Consider the following 21,836-nt stretch of genomic DNA (forward strand, 5'->3'; position numbering starts at 1 on the left):
ATAAATATTTGAAAGAAGCAACCGGAGGGAAGATTTTTTTGAATCACCTTTTTAAGTATATTCACAAGAACAACTCTGGAAAAGTTTCCCTTGAGGCATCAGAGATAAGAGATGATTCCAAGTCAGGAACTCAGAGTTTTATTGTATTTTGATAAGGTGTCTCCTAGAACTTTCTGGAAAAATAGTTGGTACTGGGGTAGCAGTTCACTCAAGATTAAGCTAGTTCTATGAAGTTTACTTTCTGTTATGGTTAAAATTTAATTTAAAATTACAGAATTCTTTTTAGAGCTCTTTATTCTGAAAAGCCTCATTCAAGTACTCCATTTCCAAAGAAGCCTGACTTCTTTGACCAGTCATAATAAAATAATTGGTTTCTCCTCTGGATAGTGTCTTTCATTTTTAAAAACCTGTTTCATATTAAGCATACACTTTACTTTGGATACATACTTCTGTCCTTTAAACAGCTTATGAAAAAATGTCTTTTATTATTCACAATGCTCATATTTATCGTGACATATTTGTCATTTTTCCCTCCTAATTTTGTTATTTGGTAAAGTATGGTTCCCAGACAAATTTCTTTTGTGACCCAGGTAAAGGTGATTGGCATCCTACAGTTTGCAAAACATTGTTTTGGATCCTAAGAGCTCCACTGTTTCTTGTCTTGTGTTCTTATTTTCAAGTACATTTCAAATAAAAAATTTTGATTGTAAGACCTTTAACGTTTAAATTTTCTTGGTTTGCATGTTAACTTTGGCCCGAAGAACAACGTACAGAGTAAGTGCTTAATAAGTAAATATTCAATTGGTAAGTTAAGGAAGGAGAGAGAGAAGAAGGAACGGAGAAGAAGCAGGCAGATGCAATCCTGTTGACCTTTCCTGAGTGGTGATTGGATGAAGTTGGTTCCCACTAAAAGAAATGCTAGGGATTTACCACATACACATGTACTTTATAACTATACTGACATGTTATAGTTTCATGACATGTTAATGTATGAAAATTAGAAATACTCTAAGAACTAGCAGAATACAAACAAGTATATCATCAAACCTCACTTATATTAACTTGATCCGATATAGAAGAAAAAATAAAAATCCAAATAAATTGTACAAAATGCATTCTTTTGAAAAGGAAGAGGTAAATGATTAACTATTGAAAGAATATTCAAATTGGAGCAAAGGAGGAGGATCCGGAGTTCAAAGCCAGCCTCAGCAGAAGCAAAGTGCTAAGCAACTCAGTGAGACCCTGTCTCTGTAAATTAGAGTAGGACTGGGTATGTGGATCAGTGGTCGAGTGCCCCCTGGGTTCAATCCCCAGTATCCCCCCACCCCCCAAAAAAGGAAAAGATTTCAAAAGCCAGTCTTGTCAAAATCTGAGGATTCTCTTGCCTCCTGTGGACCAAAAGTATGATCTGCTCTGCGTTTACATCATTATTAATTGTGCTGATTCAGTCAACACCTTTAATCATATTTTGCTCACTTCACAGCATAAACATCTCACAGAATCAAAAGTCACCTTCGGCAATCACTCTAGACTCACTTCTCTCCTTTCAGCTTCTCTAGAGTTAGGTCTTCCTAGCCCCACCTCTAGGGTCATGCTTAGTCTCTTTTTCAGTTATGATTCATTTGAACAGGCTGCCTGGAATTCAACTTGGCATTTTCTTCAAAATTGCCTTTGCATAGAGCATATCTTTCCAAAAAGTGGTTCTTCACTCTATATCTTAATGCCAGTCCTCAATCTGTTCCTAACCTAGGCCCAGAGTATTGCCTGCCTGGTAGGCACAGGAAGAAAGGAGAGGTTAAAGAAAGGTGAAAATTGTTCTACTAAAAATTTATTTTTATTTTAAAAGTCCAAAATTTGAGCCATAATCAATATAATTTTGTTACATAAATAAAACTTCTTTGAACCTCCTGATCAGTTTGTATATTATGGAAAATCATTTCAGTATGAATCACAACACTAAAGATTCATCAGCAGAATTTGACCATGCACATAATTTAGAATCTATAATCACAAAATCAGAGTTCAAAGGGTAAACCAGGTTTCATTGATCTATTCATATAATTACGCTTTCATTCAGGAAATAACCACTGGGTGCCAATTACTGGAGAGGCGCTTGGGTTCAAGTCGTCAATAGGATGGATGTACATACATGGTTTTTATTTTATAGAATTCAAATGTTTCTAAAGAAAACATATCAAAAAAAAAAAAGAAAGAAAACATATCATAAACAAGAAAATAATTAGAAATTAGAAAATAATTATTTTTCCTTTAAGGAAAAATAAATGGTGCTATACGAGAAAACCATGATAGCCAGGGAGATGATTGGTGAACCTAGCAGAAATCTAAGTAGGTAACTTTTAGCATGAGACCTGAAGAATGCACAGGAGTCAACCACACTGGGGAATATTCAGGAACAGAAACTATAGACAAACCACAAAAATCCTCAAGTAACGGAGTTTGTGGTGTGTTTGAGAAATCTAGTGAAACTGGAGCTTATTGAGTTTGAAAGAGAAGTAGAATATGAGATCCGAGTCATCATCTATAACCAGATTTTTTGGGGCATTGCTTGACATGATAACAGAGTTTGTGTTCTATTGCCCATTCAGTCAGAAACTAATAAAGTATTTAAAGGAGAAGAATTACATGGTATGCATTTTTGTGAGTTTTTCTGATTATTTAGAGAAAAAGGGATTGGAAGTGGCAAGCATGAAAACTGGATGACCACTTAGACCTAAAGTGGCAGTAATTGTAGTAGCATAGGTAGAATATTCTGGTGACAGGTTGGAGTGGTAAAAGTGGAGGAAGAGGGAGAGAAGTGGTGGACTGAAGATACGTTTTAAAAATTAAGTCTTGCAGATAGCAATGGAGTGAATATCTTTATCCCCCTCCCCCAAATTCATGTTGGGTTACAGGGTGAAAGTAATAGAAGGTGATGGACTTTTAGAGGTTACTGAATTGGGAGGGCTTAGCCCAGAATAGGATTACTGCCTTTATAAAAGAGACCCCAGAGTGCTCCTTTGCCCCCTTTGCCCCCTAAGAATACAACAGAACATCAGCCATCCATGAAAAGGGGTCTTACCCACCAGAAACCAAATCTGCCAGTATTTTGATCATGAGTTTGACAGCCTCCAAAACTATAAGAGGAAAATATCAATGGTTTATAGGCTACCTAGTGTGTGGAATTTTGTTATAGCAACTCAATTATACTAATACACTCATGGATTTCATGTAGCAGATAAGGGAAAGTATTGAGTCATGGATGACTATATAGTTTCTGGCTTTAGTAGTGTGGCTAGTGAAGCCATTGACTTACAGAGGGAAGTTTGAGGGAGGAACAGATTGGGAGTTGGAGGATGAGGGAGGAGCAGAAGCAGGTTGGGGTGGAGAGGCAGGAAGAAAGAATTTAATTTCAGAGTAGTTAAATTTGAAATACCAGGAGAGTTGTTCATGTAGGGATTTGAATTTAGAAGCTTGAACTACAGTGAAAAGTCTGGGCTGAAGATATAAATATAGGGAATTTAAAACCATAGGAATGAATGACATCACCTCTACCCACATTCCCCCCCACAAAAGGGAAAGCCTCCATCTTTTAATATTGATTTTGAATATACCAATACGCTATTACTGAAATAGAATATCATGTACCAAGTAGCATAAGTTGGCTTCTATTGGTATAATACTGGTAGTGTGGGAAATGCCTGAGAAAAATAGCAAAGCAATTTGGATCAATCCTTGACTAGATCTGAACGGTTAGTGTGTTCCAAAATTTATATGGTTTTAAAATCACTTACAAAGAAAAGGAGTTAAATGCTTAGGTTAGGACCTAGAGACAGGTGAAATAGGAATCTAAAATTTGAGCACAGCCTGTGAGTAAATCAGTCATTGGAGGAACTGGAAGGGGACTTTGTAGGCTGATTTGAGACAGGAAGGAAATTTGAGTCCTTTAGTTAGACTGGAAAAAATGATGGATGCGCTTGCTGCTTTGAAACCTGGAGGTTCTGAACATCATTATGCATTCAGATGTTTAATGGTCTATTAATAACTCTTCCAAAGAAAAGAAAGTGATAAAGGAAGCAAATAGCCAATTTGGCAATCTGATTACCAAATAATTTGTTAACTTTTGAAAGTGAAATAGAATTAACAAAGTTAAAGCAGAAATGTCCTGCTTATGCATACAGAGAAATTTGGGACTGTATAAAAGATGGCCACAAATCTGATTTCTTTTAGTTGATTCCCTCTCTTCCTAAATAAGTTGAAAAGATCCCATCTTTAGTAAGCTGTAGGTATCCTTTGGTTCAGAAAAGAAATGCTTTTGATTAAGTTTAAATATCGTAATCTTTATGGCTATCATTATCAAGACACAGAGAAATATACCTTCTTATTTGTGGAGGGATAGTATCAATAACTATATTTCATTTCCTGATAAAAGTTTATAAATTTAATATTTATTATTTGGCCCCCAATTGACTTATTTATGTTTGGCAAGACCATCATTAAATAGTATGCATTGGTCAGAATTTAATTCCCATGAATATTTGTGTGCAATCTAGGAATAAATGAGATGTGAAAATCTAGTTGATTTGCTGAATTCCTCTTTAATTCCTACCTTTAACATCTCTATATGAGCAAGCTCATGGTACAGCCAGTTCCTGCAGTTTGTCAGCCACATATGGATTCATTCAGTGTTCATCTACCCGACATTTTCATCTAGCTGCTATAACTATGATAAAGTCCAAAGTTAACAGTCTGGTGTTCATGTCCCTGTAAGAGAGAAGAAAATACTTTTTTTCTGGCCCCAAATATTGCTTTATTTCCCACTAGCCATATGGCTTATCTTTTCTTCCAAAATATATGTCTTAAAACAGTAATCCACATATTCATCTTCAACTCAGTGGACAGTACTATTGTAGAATTTCTCAAGTATTTTTAGAATATTTTTTCATGGAAAATTAAAAAAAAAAACTTCTTTGGGAAGAAGCAACATACCTCTGCTCAACTCCCATTATATAAATTTTTTTGTTTTCAGTTTTTACTCTGATTTCTATTGGGTAAACCAATTCCTATCTATCATTATCATCTAGCCCTTATATGTTATTTATAATACATGATTAATCATTTTAGGACATTTGTCCTAAAACTTGCAGAATAAAAGTGACAAGAATGGCACACAGAGATTTCTTGGCTAAAACCAGAAACTCTAGAAATACTTTTTACAGGGAAACCATCTGAGCTCAAACATCAGAATGTATAAAGTAGCAGTAACAATGCTAACTTCAAAATAAGGGAAGCTGAAAGAATAACTCCTCTCATTTCCTTGGGACCATCCCAACACAATTGAAGAGCAATGCAACCAAAAAGTTTTAGATCTCCTTTTTTTTTTTTTTTCCTTGTAAAACAAACATCTCCCAGGTTTTAAAATTTCTTGATCCAAAAAGCTAAGTAAGCATTTCGAGGTTCCAAAATGTTAAGTTCTTATTGAAGTTTTTATTGAATTTTTGAAATGAAAGCTAACTTAAAAAAAAATTAAGGTGTTCATCATTGTGTTAGTCAGCTTTTCATTTCAGTGACTAAAGTGCCCAGCAAGAACAATTTAGAAGAGGAAAAGTTTATTTTAGGCTTATGATTTTAGAGAATCAGTCTAGTGTCAGCCAGCTCCATTACTCTGGGCCTGAGTGAGGCAGAACATCTTGGCAGAAGGGTGTGCCAGAAGAAAGTTAACTAAACTCAGGGAAGCAGAGGGAGTGAGGAGCCAGGAGGACTAGATATAATCCCCCAGGGCACACCCTCAGTGACCTGCTTCCTCCAGCCACACCCTAGCTGTCTAGAGCTACTACCCAATTGTCCATTCAAGTTATTAATCCATCAAATGGATCAATTCACGTATTAGGTTACTGCTTTCATAATCTAATCATCTCACTTCAGAACATTTCTGCATTGTCTAACATGAGCTTTTCGGAGGGGGGATACCTCACATCCAAACCATAATAATCATATGTGCAAAAATACTTCATAAGCAATTCTATTCAAACTATCCACTACTCTGATTCTGTTAACCTGATAAAGTAAAGCACCAACATGGGGGGTGGGGTGCCACTGTTTCATTTATCTTAAAGAAATGATCATTTTAAATTGAACTGAAATTTATGGACAACATATACATATTTGTATATGTATATGTTGTATAACCCATCCTAAAGGACAATTTAGTAGCAACCCTACTAGATACAATGAAACTATGAACTCACTGAACCTGTAAGAGTTTTTTAGCCATTAATTTATAATTCGGGATGATTGAAACAAATGCCCATATAGAAGGAGATAGACCAGGTCCTTAAGGATCAATGGAGAGGAATGAATTACAAAAACAGTTGTGTCCTTTATGCATGTACATGTTCATTTAGAAAAATAAATACACATAAATTTTGAAATAACAATGGTCCTTGAAAACTCAAGTTTAATTTAAATAAAATTTTAGGAGTACATCATTGCCTTGAAATATTACATTCACTAATCCCAAGTTAACCGAAGTAATTTCATACTCTATCTTTTAAAAATTATTTCAAAATATTATGATACTATTTTTTGAAAGACCATAAAACCTGGATAATTTATGAGTATCCCTTAGTTAAGACATACATAGTGATGATATTGTCAAGGCATAATACTGACATACATTTTAGGAATAAAATTTTTTTAAAATTATTATTATTCTTAAATTTATTTTTATTGTAAGCAAATGGGATACATCTTGTTTCTCTGTACATGAAGTAGAGGCATACCATTTGTGTAATCATACATTTACATAGGGTAATAGTTTTTGATTCATTCTGGTATTTTTTTCCTTTCCCCACCCCTCCCATCCCTCTTTTCCCTCTATACAGTCCCTCCTTCCTCCATTCTTGCTACCCTCCCACCCCCCATTATGTGTCATTATCCGCTTATCAGCGAGATCATTTGTCCTTTGGTTCTTTGAGTTTGGCTTATCTCACTTAGCATGATATTCTCCAATTTCATCCATTTGCCTGCAAATGCCATAATTTTATTATTCTTTGTGACTGAGTAATATTCCATTGTGTATCTATATACATACATATATATGTATATATATATATATATATCACAATTTCTTTATCCATTCATCAATTGAAGGGCATCTAGGTTGGTTCCACAATCTGGCTATTGTGAATTGAGCAGCTATGAACATTGATGTGGCTGTATCTCTGTAGTATGCTGATTTTAAGTCCTTTGGGTATAGGCCAAGGAGTGGGATAGCTGGGTCAAATGGTGGGTCCATTCCAAGTTTTCTAAGGAATCTCCACACTGCTTTCCAGAGTGGCTGCACTAATTTGCAACCCCACCAGCAATGTATGAGTGTACCTTTTCCCCTACATCCTCGCCAACACCTATTGTTGCTTGTATTCTTGATAATCGCCATTCTAATTGGGGTGACATAGGAATAAAATTAATGTCGATTTCTCCTTGTAATACTATAACTAGTTAGAGACTCTGAGAGGTCTGTCTGCTAGAACACAACTCAAGGCTGCAAAACACATAGCTATGATTGCATGACTGGGATCATAAAATGTGAGGAAAGGATCCCACTGTCCCCACAAGTCATCTTAAAAGTAACCAGTGATCAGTTAACACACCAAGTAGCTGGATGCTCCTAAGAGCAAACTGAATATTAATATCATAGTAGGAAGACTGAAGGCTAGATCATCAGCATGATGCTGGGACCTGTGTCTGAAACTTCTGTATTCATCCGGAGACCTTGCAGGTACTCAAATAGTCCAGAGGTTGGCCTTGCCTCATATCTCTTGTGGTAAATGTCAGTTTAAATTCTTTATAGAGGAAAGCATTCACAGTTGTCATTAGGTTTGTCTTAGATTAAGATCAACTAAATGTGAGCACACCAACAGAGATGCCCATAGCTACACACACACACACACACACACACACACACACACACACACACACACAATCAACTATTATGTATAAAAGACAGCAAAAGTAACAAACAAAATAAAGCTCCAAGAAAAATTTTCAAAAGTAGTCTAAATGAATCTAATATTGTACTAGAAGTTGGGATGGTGGATGCTTTTGTAGTAGTAACTTGTAAAGAACAATGAAAGGGTTTTTTAATGCTAGTAATGTTCGGTTTCCTAATCTAGGTGCTGAAGACACAGGAGATTCACTTCATGAAAATCCATTGAGCTATGTACTTACCATTATGTATTTACCCATATATGTTAATATTCAATTAAAAATTTACCTCAAATAAACAATAAATGTGTAAACTCCAGGGCAATCACTCCCAAAATCTTAAAATGGAATAATCTTTAAATGGTAAAATGGAATAATAGAAAATGTATAATTGAAGTCAGAGGAGACAAAAGAAAGAATAAATAGAACTGTGACAGTAATAATAAAAACAAACTTATAAACATGGAAGATAATAATCCAGTCATCTCAATTTAATCTAAATAGTCTAAATACACCATGTCAAAGACAGATAGCAGCGAGTGAATAAAAGTATGACTCATTTGTGTATTGTCTATGCAAAATCCATTTAAAAATGGAATTTGTATAGATTAAAAGTAAAGAGATATGAAAACTGTACACCATTTTAGCCAAAAGATAGCTCAATTATTATATTGACTTTGAGCAACTAGACTTGAAGATCAAAAAATTATGAGGAACGCTGAGTGTCATATATAATGGTAGAATGGTTAGTTCTCCAAGAATATATAACAATCTTTGATGAGTATCACTCAATATGACAGCATCAAAAAATGTCAAGCATAGCAAAAAGAAATAAACAAATTCACTATCAGAGTTGAGACTTCAACACTCCTCTGCCAGTAATGGATAGATAAAGTAGGCAGAAAATCAGTTATGGTATAGATGACCTGAACAATGTCATAAATCAACTTGACCTAAGTGACATTTATAGAACACTCCTTCCAACAACAGCAAAATAGACATTCACCTCGAGCTCACCCTGAACATTTATCAAGGGACACCTTATTGGCAAAACAACAAAACTCATAAACTTAAAAAAAATAGGAATTATGCAAAGTATGCCTCCAAACCACATGGAATTAAATTAAAAATCTATAACAGAAAGATAGCTAGAGAAATCCATAATTTTGGAGAGCCAATAAAACACTTATAAATAATGGTCAGTTCAAAGTGGTCTTAAGAGATATTTTAAAAATATTTTGAAGTAAATGAAAATACATCTTATCAGAATTTAGAGCATGCAGCAAAAGCAGTGCTGAGAGGGAAATTTATAGTACATAAATGCAAATATTTTTAAAAGTCTAAAAGCAGTAATCTAAATTTCCACCTTAGGAAACTAAAAAATGAGCAAACTAAACCCAAAGTAAAAGGAAGAAGGACAAAATTAGAATAGAAATCAATGAAATTTTAAATAGGAAAACAGAAAAATCAGCTGATTTGTCAAAAATGCAATCAAATCAAAACTTTAATCTGGGCTAACCAACATAAAGAGAAAAGACACAAAGAACCAAATTCAGAAATGAAAGAGATATTATCATGGACACTAAAGGAATAAGAGAAGACTATGAACAATTCAATGGTCAGGCCTTTAAGGAGTTAGTCAAAATGGATCAATTTCTTGAAAGATAAAAATGTATAAAACTCACACAAGAAAAAAATAGATAAGTTGAATAGACCTATATTTATTAAAGGTATTGAAACAACAATGTCTTTCTAAAAGAGAAAGTTTCAGGCACAGATGATTTCTTTGGTGTGTTCTTCTAATGTCTATCATTTAAGGGAAAAAAAATTATCTCAATTCTCCATGATCTTTTCTAGGAAATGAAACACAGACACTGCCAAACTCATTCTTTGAGACATCATTACCTTAATACCAAAACCAGAAGAAGACATCTGAAGAAAGAAAAAACTGCAGACCAGTATCTAAAACAACCATAGGATGCAAATATTCTCATCATGTTATTAAAAAATCGTAAACATGTACTTTTTAGAACTACAACCATATCAACATGAAATATTCTTCTGCACCTATCCACACCACTATGTGTCTTTCCTCTGCGCTATTAGAACACCTGTGCATGCTTCTACTAGTGCATATTTTAATAAGTTAGTTCTTTACAAGTCTATTTCCTCCACTAGATTAATGCTCCTTAAAGTAATAGATCATGTTTTTATTCAATATTTGATCACCAACATATTACACATGAACTAACATGGGATAAACTCTCAAAACATTTTTTGCAAGCAAGTTGTTTATGTAATTTGGATCTAAATATCACACTCTTAATCCTAAAACAAAAGACAATCTTTAACTTTGATTCACACCATGTTAATAGATCAAAGAGGGGCTGGGGAGATAGCTCAGTCGGTAGAGTGCTTGCCTTGCAAGCACAAGGCCCTGGGTTCGATCCCCAGCACCACAAAAAAAAAAAAAAAAAAAAAAAAAAAAAGATAAAAGAGGTATGAAAAAACTTGCTGATGAAGTAGAATGAATAAATAAACAAAATTCCCAACACAGGTAATTTGTCTAAAATATTCAAAATACTAGAATCCTCATAGCTTTGTAAGGAATAATGGATCATGAATTTATATTTGGGGCTCCAAATCTACTGATAGAATACATGGTAGTGTCTCTATCTTCTTGTATTTGCTAACATTAGCTTTATGGCATAATATATGGTCTATTTTAGAGAAGGATCCATGTGCTGCTGAGAAGAAAGTGTATTCGCTCTTGGTTGGATGGTATATTCTATAAATGTCCATTAAGTCTAAATTATTGATTGTGTTATTGAGATCTATGGTTTCTTTGTTCAATTTTTGTCTGGAAGATCTGTCCAGTGGTGAGAGAGGCGTGTTAAAATCACCTAGTATTATTGTGTTATGGTCTATTTGGTTTCTGAAATTGAGAAGGATTTGTTTGACATACATGGATGAGCCACTGTTTGGGGCATAGATGTTTATGATTGTTATGTCTTACTGATTTATGCTTCCCTTAAGCAGTATGAAATGACCTTCTTTATCCCTTCTGACTAACTTTGGCTTGAAGTCCACATTGTCTGAAATGAGGATGGATACTCCAGCTTTTTTGCTGAGTCCATGTGCATGGTATGTTTTTCCCCATCCTTTCACCTTTAGTCTATGGGTATCTTTTTCTATGAGGTGAGTCTCTTGCAGGCAACAAATTGTTGGATCTTTCTTTTTAATCCAATCTGCCAGTCTATGTCTTTTGATTGATGAATTCAGGCCATTAACATTCAGGGTTATTATTGAGATATGATTTGGTTTCCCGGTCATTTGGTTCATTTTTTAAATTTTATTTATTTATTTGTTTGTTTGACACAACTTGATTCCTCCTTTGGGAACCTTGGTTCATAACCTAGTATAGGTTCATAACCTATACTTTCAAAAAAAGTATAAAACATTCTGTTTCTGCTTCCTTTGGTTTTTGGGATAGTTAAATGAGATAATATATATAAATATCATAACAGAGTAGTACACTGTAATTATATATTATAAATTATTATTATAAATTATAATTTAAAACTAAAATTCCTCATATTTGTGATAAGAAAACCAAGCTCTTATGAGTTATTTCTTTGATTTTTTCTAAATTATTTCTTCATAAACTGACTGAAAATATCAGTTGAAAAAGATCCAGGTATTACAGTTAGGAAAGAATAAGGACAGAAATAATTATTGGCTTTAAGAAAATGGAACATAACTGAGAAAAACATTCTTGTTGCTTCTTTCCCACAAATAAAGGTACCCTTAGGTTCTATCTGAAGACCCAATAGGAAGATGGGTGATTTTTAGAAACAATTTAGTCCTCTGAATTTTCAAATGATTTGCCCTGAGACAGGAGGAGAAGAAATTTCTTAGATTTGAATAATCCACCAGCTAAGCAGTGAGAATCTTTTATCCACAGATTCACAGGGTAAACAACACTAAACTCTTTTCCAAATAAGAACACTATATTAATAGTCCTTCTCTTTGGTGATGTTTATTCTTTTTACAAGAGATTAATTAGAAGGAGAAGTCCTATTAAAACTCATAACATTTTAATCTTAAAGTACAATTATCCTTTTTGTTTTTCCTTTTTTCTCTCATGGATTGGTGCTACTGATGTTGGGTCTAAAAATTCATTACTAGTCACAAGGTAACACAGATTTTTCTCCTTTGTTTTCTTCTAAAAATTTTATAGTTTCACATTTTAAATTTAGGTCTATAATACCTTTAGAGTTTACTTTTGTATAACATATAAGGCCTGTGCCTATGTTCATATTTATGCATAAGGACATCCAGAAAGCTACTTTTCTCCATTGAATTGTTTTTGCACCTGTGCAAAAATAAATTGGTTATGCAATAGTCTTCCGTATCCACAGGGGATGTGTCCCAAGACCCCCACTGAATGCCTGAAACCATAGATAGTCCTGGACTCTATGCATACTGTATTTGTTCCTGTATGTCCTGAAGCATTACCATGTGGTCCCAGAGTTAATCTGTTTGATTTTTATAATGCACCATTACCTCCTTTGCCCCCTTCTTGGGGTGATTATTAAATAAAATAAGAGTTACTTAAGCAAAAGCCGTGGGATTTAGGGATGGTTAGTTGATTTGATAACCAGGATAACTACTGTGTAAATGACAGGTAGGTGGCATGACAAGATGGGTATGATGGACAAAGAGATTATTCACATTTTATGCTGGACAGTGTGAGATTTCATCATGCTATTCAGAATGGCTTGTGGTTTAAAACTCATGACATTTTCATCTCTGGAATTTTCCATTTAATATTTTCAAACAGGTTGACTGCAGGTCACTAAAACTTTGTGGAAGGGGGGATCTCTGTAATTTGTTTGAGTGTAATTCTGGGCTCTCTGTTCTGTTCCATTGATGTCTATTCTTTGATCAATGTTATGCAGTCTAGATTATTGTAGCTTTTTAACAATTTTGATTTTTGTTTTATTTTCAGTACTGGGAATTGAACTCAAGGACTCTTTACCACTGAACTATATATCCAGTCATTTTTATTTATTTTTTTTTAATTTTAAGACAGGGTCTCCCTAAATTGCTATGGTTAGCCTTGAACTTGAGATCCTCCTGCCTCAGCCTCTGGAGTCACTGGGATAATAGGCATGTGCTATCATATCTGGCTATGATATGATATGTTTACAAGTTTTTAAATCAGTGTAAATCCTTCAACTTTCTCAACTCTATCATGTTGGTTATTCTAGTTCCTTGAATTTCCCATATAAATTTTAGAGTCTTCTTGTGACTGTGTATAAATGGATTATGGGGGTTTTCATTAGGATTGTATAGAATTTAAAGATTAAGTTGGAAAGAACTAAACATTTTAAAATATTATCTTCCAATCCATGAACATGTGATATCCCTCCATTTATTTAGATCTTTGATTGTTTTTGTAAGTAGTTTTCTGCTTGTAGATTTGTGTTGTTTTGCTAGATTTATATACAAGTATTTTCTTATTTTTGTCCTAAAATAAATGGTATTTTAAAATTTCAACTTTTGTTTTTGCTAGTATATAAGAAAATAACTCTTCTTTTTTTTTTTTTTTTGTATCGAGGATTGAACTCAGGGGCACTTAACCACTGAGCCACATCCCCAGCCATTTTAATTTTATTTATTTATTTACTTATTTACTTACTTTTTTTTTTTTTTTTTTTTTTTTTTTTTTTTTTTGAGACCGATCTCACTAAGTTGCTCAGGGCCTTGCTAAGTTGCTGAGACTGGCTTCAAACTTGTGATCCTCCTGCCTCAGTCTCCCAAACTGCTGGGATTATAGGGATGTACCACTATGCCCAGCCAACTTTTTGTATCTTGAATGTATGTTCTACTACTTGGGTATACTCACTTATTTGTTCCAGGAGTTTGGGTTTGTTCTGTGTAGATAATCAAGTCCTCTAGGAATGACCACAGTTTTATTTTTTTCATATCTATATGCTTTTTTTCTTATCTTATTGCAACAGGTAGGACTTCTAATACAATATTGAATAAGAGTGTTTCTGCTCTAATTTTGTGTTAGGTCCATTATTTTTCTGGTTCTGAGCTTCATTTGCTTTTTTTTTCTTAGTTTCCTAAGGTGGAAGAGTAAGTTACTGATTTTAGATATTTTTTAATATATGCAGTTAAAGCTATTAACTTCCCTCTCAGCACTGCTTTTGCTATATCTCAAATTTTGGTGAGATGTATTTTCATTTTTTTCATTTTCATTTAGTTAAATATTTTTTAAAAATTCTCCAAAGATGATCTTCAAAATTAATATATTTTTCATCTATCTTTCTATTACTGATTTCTAGCTTAATTCCATGTAGTCCAAGGATACATTTTGTATGTTTTCATACTTTCAAATTTGTAAAGTGCATTTTTTTGGTCCAGAATGTCATCTATCCTGGTAAATGTTCCATGTGAGCTCAAGATGAATGTCATTTTTACTATTGCATGGAGTGTTCTATAAATGTCAGTTAGATCCAGAAGATTGATGATGTTTTATGGGTCATCTGTATCCTTAGTGATTCCTGCCAGCTCTATCTATCACTTATGGAGAAGGATGTTGAAGTATGCAACAATAATAGTGGATTTGTCTATTTTTCATTCAGTCCTCTCAATTTTAACCTCATGTATCAGGAGACGGCTGTCAGGTGCATACATACTAGGGACTGTTGCTTTCTTACAGAATTGACTTCTCTATTATTACATGATGACCTTCTATCTCTGATGTAGTTTTTGTTATAAAGTCTGATATATCTAAAATTAACTTTGATACCTCACCTCTCCCTTTTTTAGGGTTAACATGATGTATCTTGCATCATTCTTTTGATGTTAATCTGTCTGAACTTTTATATTTAAAGTGGATTTCTTGTAGACGACATATAATGAGTTTTGTTTTGTTTTTCACTTTGAGAGTTTCTGTCTTTTGTTTGGTATGTTTGGACATTTATCTTTAAGGTGATTAATGATATAGTCAGATTAATATCTACCATGTTTTTGTTCTCTATTCATTTCAGGCTTCGTTGTTATTTTTTCTCCCCTTTTTTCCTTTTTAAATTTTAGTTGAACTTTATGTGATTTCATTTTTTTCTTCTCTTAATATGTCATTTATACTCCATTAAAAATTTTAATGGTGGCCATAGTGTTTATAATATATATTTTAATAAACTAAATCTACTTTTAAGTAAGACTATGCTACTTTATATACAGTGCAGATGTCTAGCTACGTTATACCAGAATGTCACCTAATCTTTCTCCTATTATTCATGACATAGCTGTCATTTGGTCCACATGCCATAACCCTTTAGTACATTGTTATTGCTATTACTTTAAACAATAGTTATCTTTAAGATCAATTAAGAGTAAGACAAAGAAAGCACTTTATCTTTATTCCTTCTCTAACATTTTTTCTTCATATAGATCTGAGTTTCTGACCATAATTTCCTTCTCTATGAAAAAGTTATTTTAATATTTCTCGCAACGAAGGACAACTGATGATAAATTCTCTCAGTTTTTGTTCATCTGAGAAGATTTTTACTTATTCTTTGCCCTTTTTATCAGATATGTTGAATATAAAATTATAGATTGGCAGATTTTGTTTTTCTTTGAATGTCTGAAAACATTTCTTCCACATTATTCTTGCTTGCTTGATTTTTGACAAGAGGTTTGCTATAATTTCTATCCTTGTTGTTATACAGATAAGACATGTTTTCACTCTCGGAATTCTTTCAAAGTATTCTTTTTGCCTATAGTTTATATTAGGTTCATGTGGGTTCAATTTTAGTTTTGTTTATTGTTATTTATCATGTTTATGGTTGTTTGTGCTTCTTGCTTCCTGAATCATTTGTCTTTCACTAGTTTTGGAAAATTCTTAGTCAATTTAGTACAACTATTCCTCCAGATGCATTGTCTCCTTTCTCTGGTATTTCAGTATGTGTATAATGTATATTTTGCACTTCTGTAAAATTAGCTCACAGTCCTTGAATACTACTTTTTTAAATTTCATTTTGGGTAGACATATTTTCAAGCTCAGTGGTTCTTTCCTCAACATGTCCAGTCTACTGATAATTCATCAGAAACCTTCTGGGTTTTTGGTAAAGCATTTTTTTTTTTTTAATTTCTGACAATTTCCCCTGCTTCTTTCATAGGGTTCCCGTCTCTCTGCTTATTATCTTTCTTCTTGTACGTATTCTGGTTTTTCGTATTAGACCACTAACATCATCATCATAGTTATCTTAAATTCTCTGATCATTCTAACATCTTTGGCTTATCTGAGTTTGGTTGTATGATAGCTGTGATTCTCCATACTGCATTTTCATTGCCTTTTGTCAAGCCTGACAATTTCTTTTTAAAGCTGGACATGTAATATGAACTGGGGTAAAAAGTTTTTAGTGTGGGGTCAGCTGGTTGGGAGTCAGGCTATATTTAATATTTTCTGCAGCTACAGATGCCAGAGGCTTCCTGCTTCTTTGGTATCTTGCTTTTGTCTCCTCTCTTGGCTTTGGTCTTCCCTCAGCACTATTCCTCAGAGATAATGTGTTTGTAGCTCTCTCAGTTATTTAATCACTGATATACTGAAACTCTGTTGGTATGATCTAAAGTTATTGGCAAAGGGCGTTCTATAATTTTTAAAATTATATCTCAGTTTTTTTCTCATCCTATATTTTGAGGCTTTAACCATTAAACTGTTTTGCAGTGGTCTAGACTTTTATGTCCTCTTTCACGTTGTCCCTTCCCTGGCTGTAGCATTCTCAATGTATTTCCTTGAGATCCTGACTCCTACTGATAGTCTTCCTCCTCATCCTTGTGTAAAACAGAAAGACTCAAAGGAAGTAGAGTCGAGTTGTCCTTTCTCTGACAAGTTCTTTTATTCTGGATGTCCAAGTTTGGTTTTGAAGAAGGCATTAGGTGTATTTCTCTCTTTTTCACCACCTCTCAAACTTTCAAGTTTACCTGTTTTAGATTTTCATCTTGAGAAACTAAGGAGAGTCTTGAAGAAAAGGACCAGGAAAATGTGGGGAGCTTCCTTAGACTGTGGTCCCCAACTTCAATTCTCTGATGAGTCCAAGAGAAGGCATTGATTTTCAGTGCAACCAATTTTTTCTTGATAGAAGGACTTGAGTGATGTTTTCAAGTTCCTTGCATATTGACCCTAAAACCAGAAGTCATTAATGCCATGCTTATTCTTTCTATAAGTAACTATTTACAGGTGCCTTTGTTGTTTCTGAAAAAAGGAAATAGAATTTAATCTATGCTGTATTATTGTGATGAGGGACAGAGGGAAGTAAGCAAAGAAAGCCTGACAAGTGCATTACATTTCCAAAGATAAAATAAGTGAACTGAGACAAATTTCTACTTTGGTACTGAAAAACTTGAAATTTTAAGAAATTTTTAAAAATTATTTCTGATTTTCTTTGACAGGCATGTTCAGGTTATGGAGAAAGGGGTTGTTAAAGGATGCTTCAAGGCTGCCATGAAAATACTTTGCAGTTTCGCAATATTTGATTTTCAGATTAGTAATTGCAGTTATAATGAGTCTTCTTTTTTCTCTTTAGTTGTAATGGCATAGATTAGAACAAGGAGTTGTACTGATAGGTTAATCCTACAATTTCAAACAATTGCCTATACCAGTAGTTGTCAAGGTGTGGCCCCAGGACTAGCCTTGTCTGCTTGACCAGGAAACATGTTTGAAATGCTACATGTCTTAGGTCTTAGGTTCCACCCCAGACCTGCTGAATTAGAAACTCAGGAGGATGGAGCCAAGGACTCTGCATTCCAATCAGCCTGTCATCATCCATTCTTGATGCTCTCTCAAGTTTGGAAACCAGCGATCAGAGACTGGGATGTGATTCAGCAGTAGAGCTCATGCTCAGCATGTATGAGGTCCTGGGTTTAGTCCCCATCACCAAAACACAGCACCAAACACCCTACTGATCAAAACTAAATTATGGTGACAACTGTCATTTCAGTTACAGTTTGCAAATTAAATTGTCTATTAGATTTGTGCCTGCTGTAAAAAAAAAAAAAAGTTACTCAATTAGTCACTATTAATGATTTTATTACTCTAGAAATTGAAGTCACAAAATAAGCTCCTACAATCATACCTAAATTTGGATGTGTGAAAATAAGAATGACAGATTTGCAAGTCTTAAGGAAATTGGAAGGAAAAGTTCTATTTCAACTGATAAAATATTTTTCAATTAAAATGTTAATTTAACTTTTATTTTTTAACCTATTTAGTTTGAAATAATTTCATATTTAACAAAATAGTACGAAAGAATTCCAATATACCCTTCATTCAACTCATTCCAAATTAATATTTTATGCAATCATATTGTAATTATCATAACCAAGAAATGTAAAATGCTATTAAATAATCTATAGGCATTCAAATTATACCCATTATTTTACTAATGTTCTTTTCCTAACCCAAGATCTAAGCCAGGCTTGGACATTGGGTTTAGTAACCATATCTTATTAATCTCCTCTCATTTTGGACAGTTCTTTGTGTCTTTTTTTTCATGTCCTTGACATTTTCAAAGCATAGCAGTTGGTCAGTTACCTTGTAGTTTCTTCTTCAGTTTAGATCCATCTGATGTTTTCTCATTATTAAATTTAAGCTGTGCACTTTTGGCAAGATTATCACTAAAATGGTATGATGACCTTCTCAGTTCTGTTAGTCAGCTTTCCATCACTGTAACAAAACACCTGAGGTAATCAACTTATAAGGAGGAAATGTTTATTTTGGTTCATGGTTTCAGAGGTTTCAATATATGGTCAGTTGGCTCTCTTGCTTTTGGGCCTGTGTTGAGACAGTACTTCCTGGCAGGCAATGTGTATCAGAGATCTGTTCAATTCATGGCAGCTTGAAAGCAAACAGAGAGAGGGGAGGGGCCAGTATTCCAGTATCCTCTGGAAGGACACATTCCCCATGTTTTAACTTCCTTCCACTCAGCCCCACCTCCTAAGTTTCTGCCACCACCCAACAGTGCCATTATCTGGGGACCAAGTCACATGACTCTTTGGGGGGATATTTAAGATCCAAATGATAATATCAGGCATCATAGTAATATTTTACTACTAGTGTTGTTAACTTTGATTACTTGGTTAAGATGATATCTGTCTGGTTTCAACACTCTAAAGTACTCCTTTGTCCCTTCATAATTAATACCTACCTTATGGACGAATGCCTTAAAGTTATGAAAATATTCTGATTGTTCATAATACTTCTCCCATTAATATTAGGCTCTGTTAATGATTCTTGCCTAAAATAATTATTACTGCAATACTTACTGAATAGTGACTTTAAAATATATATATATGTATATCAAAAATATATTTATAATTTCAAATTCATTTATTAATTGATATTATAATATAATGTTATTTTTTCTTCCCTTTAAGATTTTTTTCTGATTATATATTAATATTAGTTTGACTTCATAGAAATCTATTTTATTCTATGGGTTACACTCCAACACTGTCATTTATTTTACTTCTCAGTTGTCCCAGCAATAGCCACTGAGTATTCCAGTTGGATACAATGGCTTTTCAACATATTCTTATCATTTTCAGAGTGCTTATTTTCTGGCACCATTACCCATTTCAGGCTCATTTTGCACTTTTTCCCATCCCAGAAATCAGTGATTTCTTAAAAAAAGAAAAAAGGAAAAAGAAAAAAAAAAAGTTTATTTTATTTGCAAATGATATTTAGAAACCAAGATGTGGGTGTTAGGTGTGCTCATTACAACTAAGCTGTCCTTTCTGCAGACACTCTCAGTGAACAGAGCTTCTGAACAGAAGCATGAACACTTGCCTGCGTTTGTATCTATTTCTGCATCTCTATCTACCTACCTACCTAGCCAGCCTTATTAATAATTAGTATTGAAACCTACCCTCCCAATTCAACACCACATTTTTCCTTCTCACTTTAAACCTTTTCATTATTTCTAACTACTGTCCATGAAAAAAAGAAAAAAACCAGGTTTTCATTATTCAAAACAAATTTTCAGTCCCGGAACGCACATAATTTCAGAATTGCTGATTGATACCTCTGTGAACAATAAATTACAGCATAAAATATTATAAAGTTCTTTCTTCTTTTCATTTGAACAGTTAAATATATTTTTTTAAGTTTTTTATCCCCTATTTATCATTTGCTTTTTAACCCACAACTGAAAATTTTCAACACATTTATTATCTGTCCAGGTTAAATTTCCCACTGTTAGCACATAGTTTGTTTAAATTATATAAAATGTAGTTGAAAACTTTCTTTATTTTTCCATTTTTCTTTCATTTTTATTTTTTAAAAAGGACAAAATACTACAGCATATAAGCTCCATAAGAATAGGGATTTAGTTTTATTTTTATTTATTTTTTTCTTTCTTTCTTTGCTTTAACCCTAGTGCCTAGGACAGAACTTAACATACGCAAACAACTTTAAAAAGTTGGTCTAATAGAGTACTCAAAAGTTATGCCAACACTTGTATAACAATGACAATCTGCTAAAATTAAGTTGTTGATGGATAAGCAATCACCACTAGGTGACAGTATAAAACATTTGTACATTGGCTAATGCACAGATGTCCAAATTTAGCCCATGTAAGAAAAGTTAGGGATGTCATTATGTAATCCACTCAGTTTGACTCATAGAAATGTATATGTACCTATCTAAGAAAAGCAGTAAATCAAATGTACAAGCCTCATAATTGTACATATGTGGTAATAGAATGAACATTTTGAGAACAGTTGTTCTCTTAGAAAAAGAAACGATTGTATATCAGAGATCTTATCTTTAGACAAAGGTGGACGGCAGTGTTGTAAGGAAAGCAGAGGATGAGGAGGAAGCTGCTGAAGCCACAGACAGCAGGGAGGTCTCTAACAACCAAGGACAGCATGAAGATGCTAATGCTGCTTGAAGGTCTAAGTCATGGCCAAGTGGAACAATACAGTAGCATGTAGGGAATATTGGTATGATTTTTGTCTTTTTTTTTAATTAACAAAAACATTCCTATAAAAGCTTTCTTAATGTCAAACAGCTATTCTGACTTGATAATCCATGTTTTTCCTTGGTATGTTAGTCATCTTATGATTTCTAATAATGACTATTAGATTTCAAAGAATACCCCAAATTGCTCCAATGTTGGGCTTTCTAAAATTCCAAGAAAATGAGACTAATTTCCAACATAAGACTTCATCTTTCTATATAACTATTTCCAAAGTTATTTTTACTTAAGAATGTTGACTGTTCCATAGTTAAGTAAATTAAAATGTAAGGATTTCACTCTTCTTTGTTTTAAATTTATTTTTATTATAAACAAATGGGATACATCTTGTTTCTATTTGTACATGGAGTAACAGCATACCATTTGTGTAATCATACATTTACATAGGGTAATGATGTTTGATTCATTCCGTTATTTTTTCCTTCCCCCCACCCCTCCCACCTCTCTTTTCCCTCTATACAGTCCCTCCTTCCTCCATTCTTGCTCCCCTCCCACCCCCCATTATGTGTCATCATCCGCTTATCAGTGAGATCATTCGTCTTTTGGATTTTTGAGATTGATTTATCTCATTTAGCATGATATTCTCCAATTTCATCCATTTGCCTGCAAATGCCATAATTTTATTATTCTTTATAGCTGAGTAATATTCCATTGCATATATATACCACAGTTTCTTTATCCATTCATCAATTGAAGGACATCTAGGATGGTTCCACAGTCTGGCTATTGTGAATTGAGCAGCTATGAACATTGATGTGGCTGTATCTCTGTAGTATGCTGATTTTAAGTCCTTTGGGTATA

The sequence above is a fragment of the Sciurus vulgaris genome (assembly GCF_902686455.1).
Source record: "Sciurus vulgaris genome assembly, chromosome: 13".
NCBI lineage: Eukaryota > Metazoa > Chordata > Mammalia > Rodentia > Sciuridae > Sciurus > Sciurus vulgaris.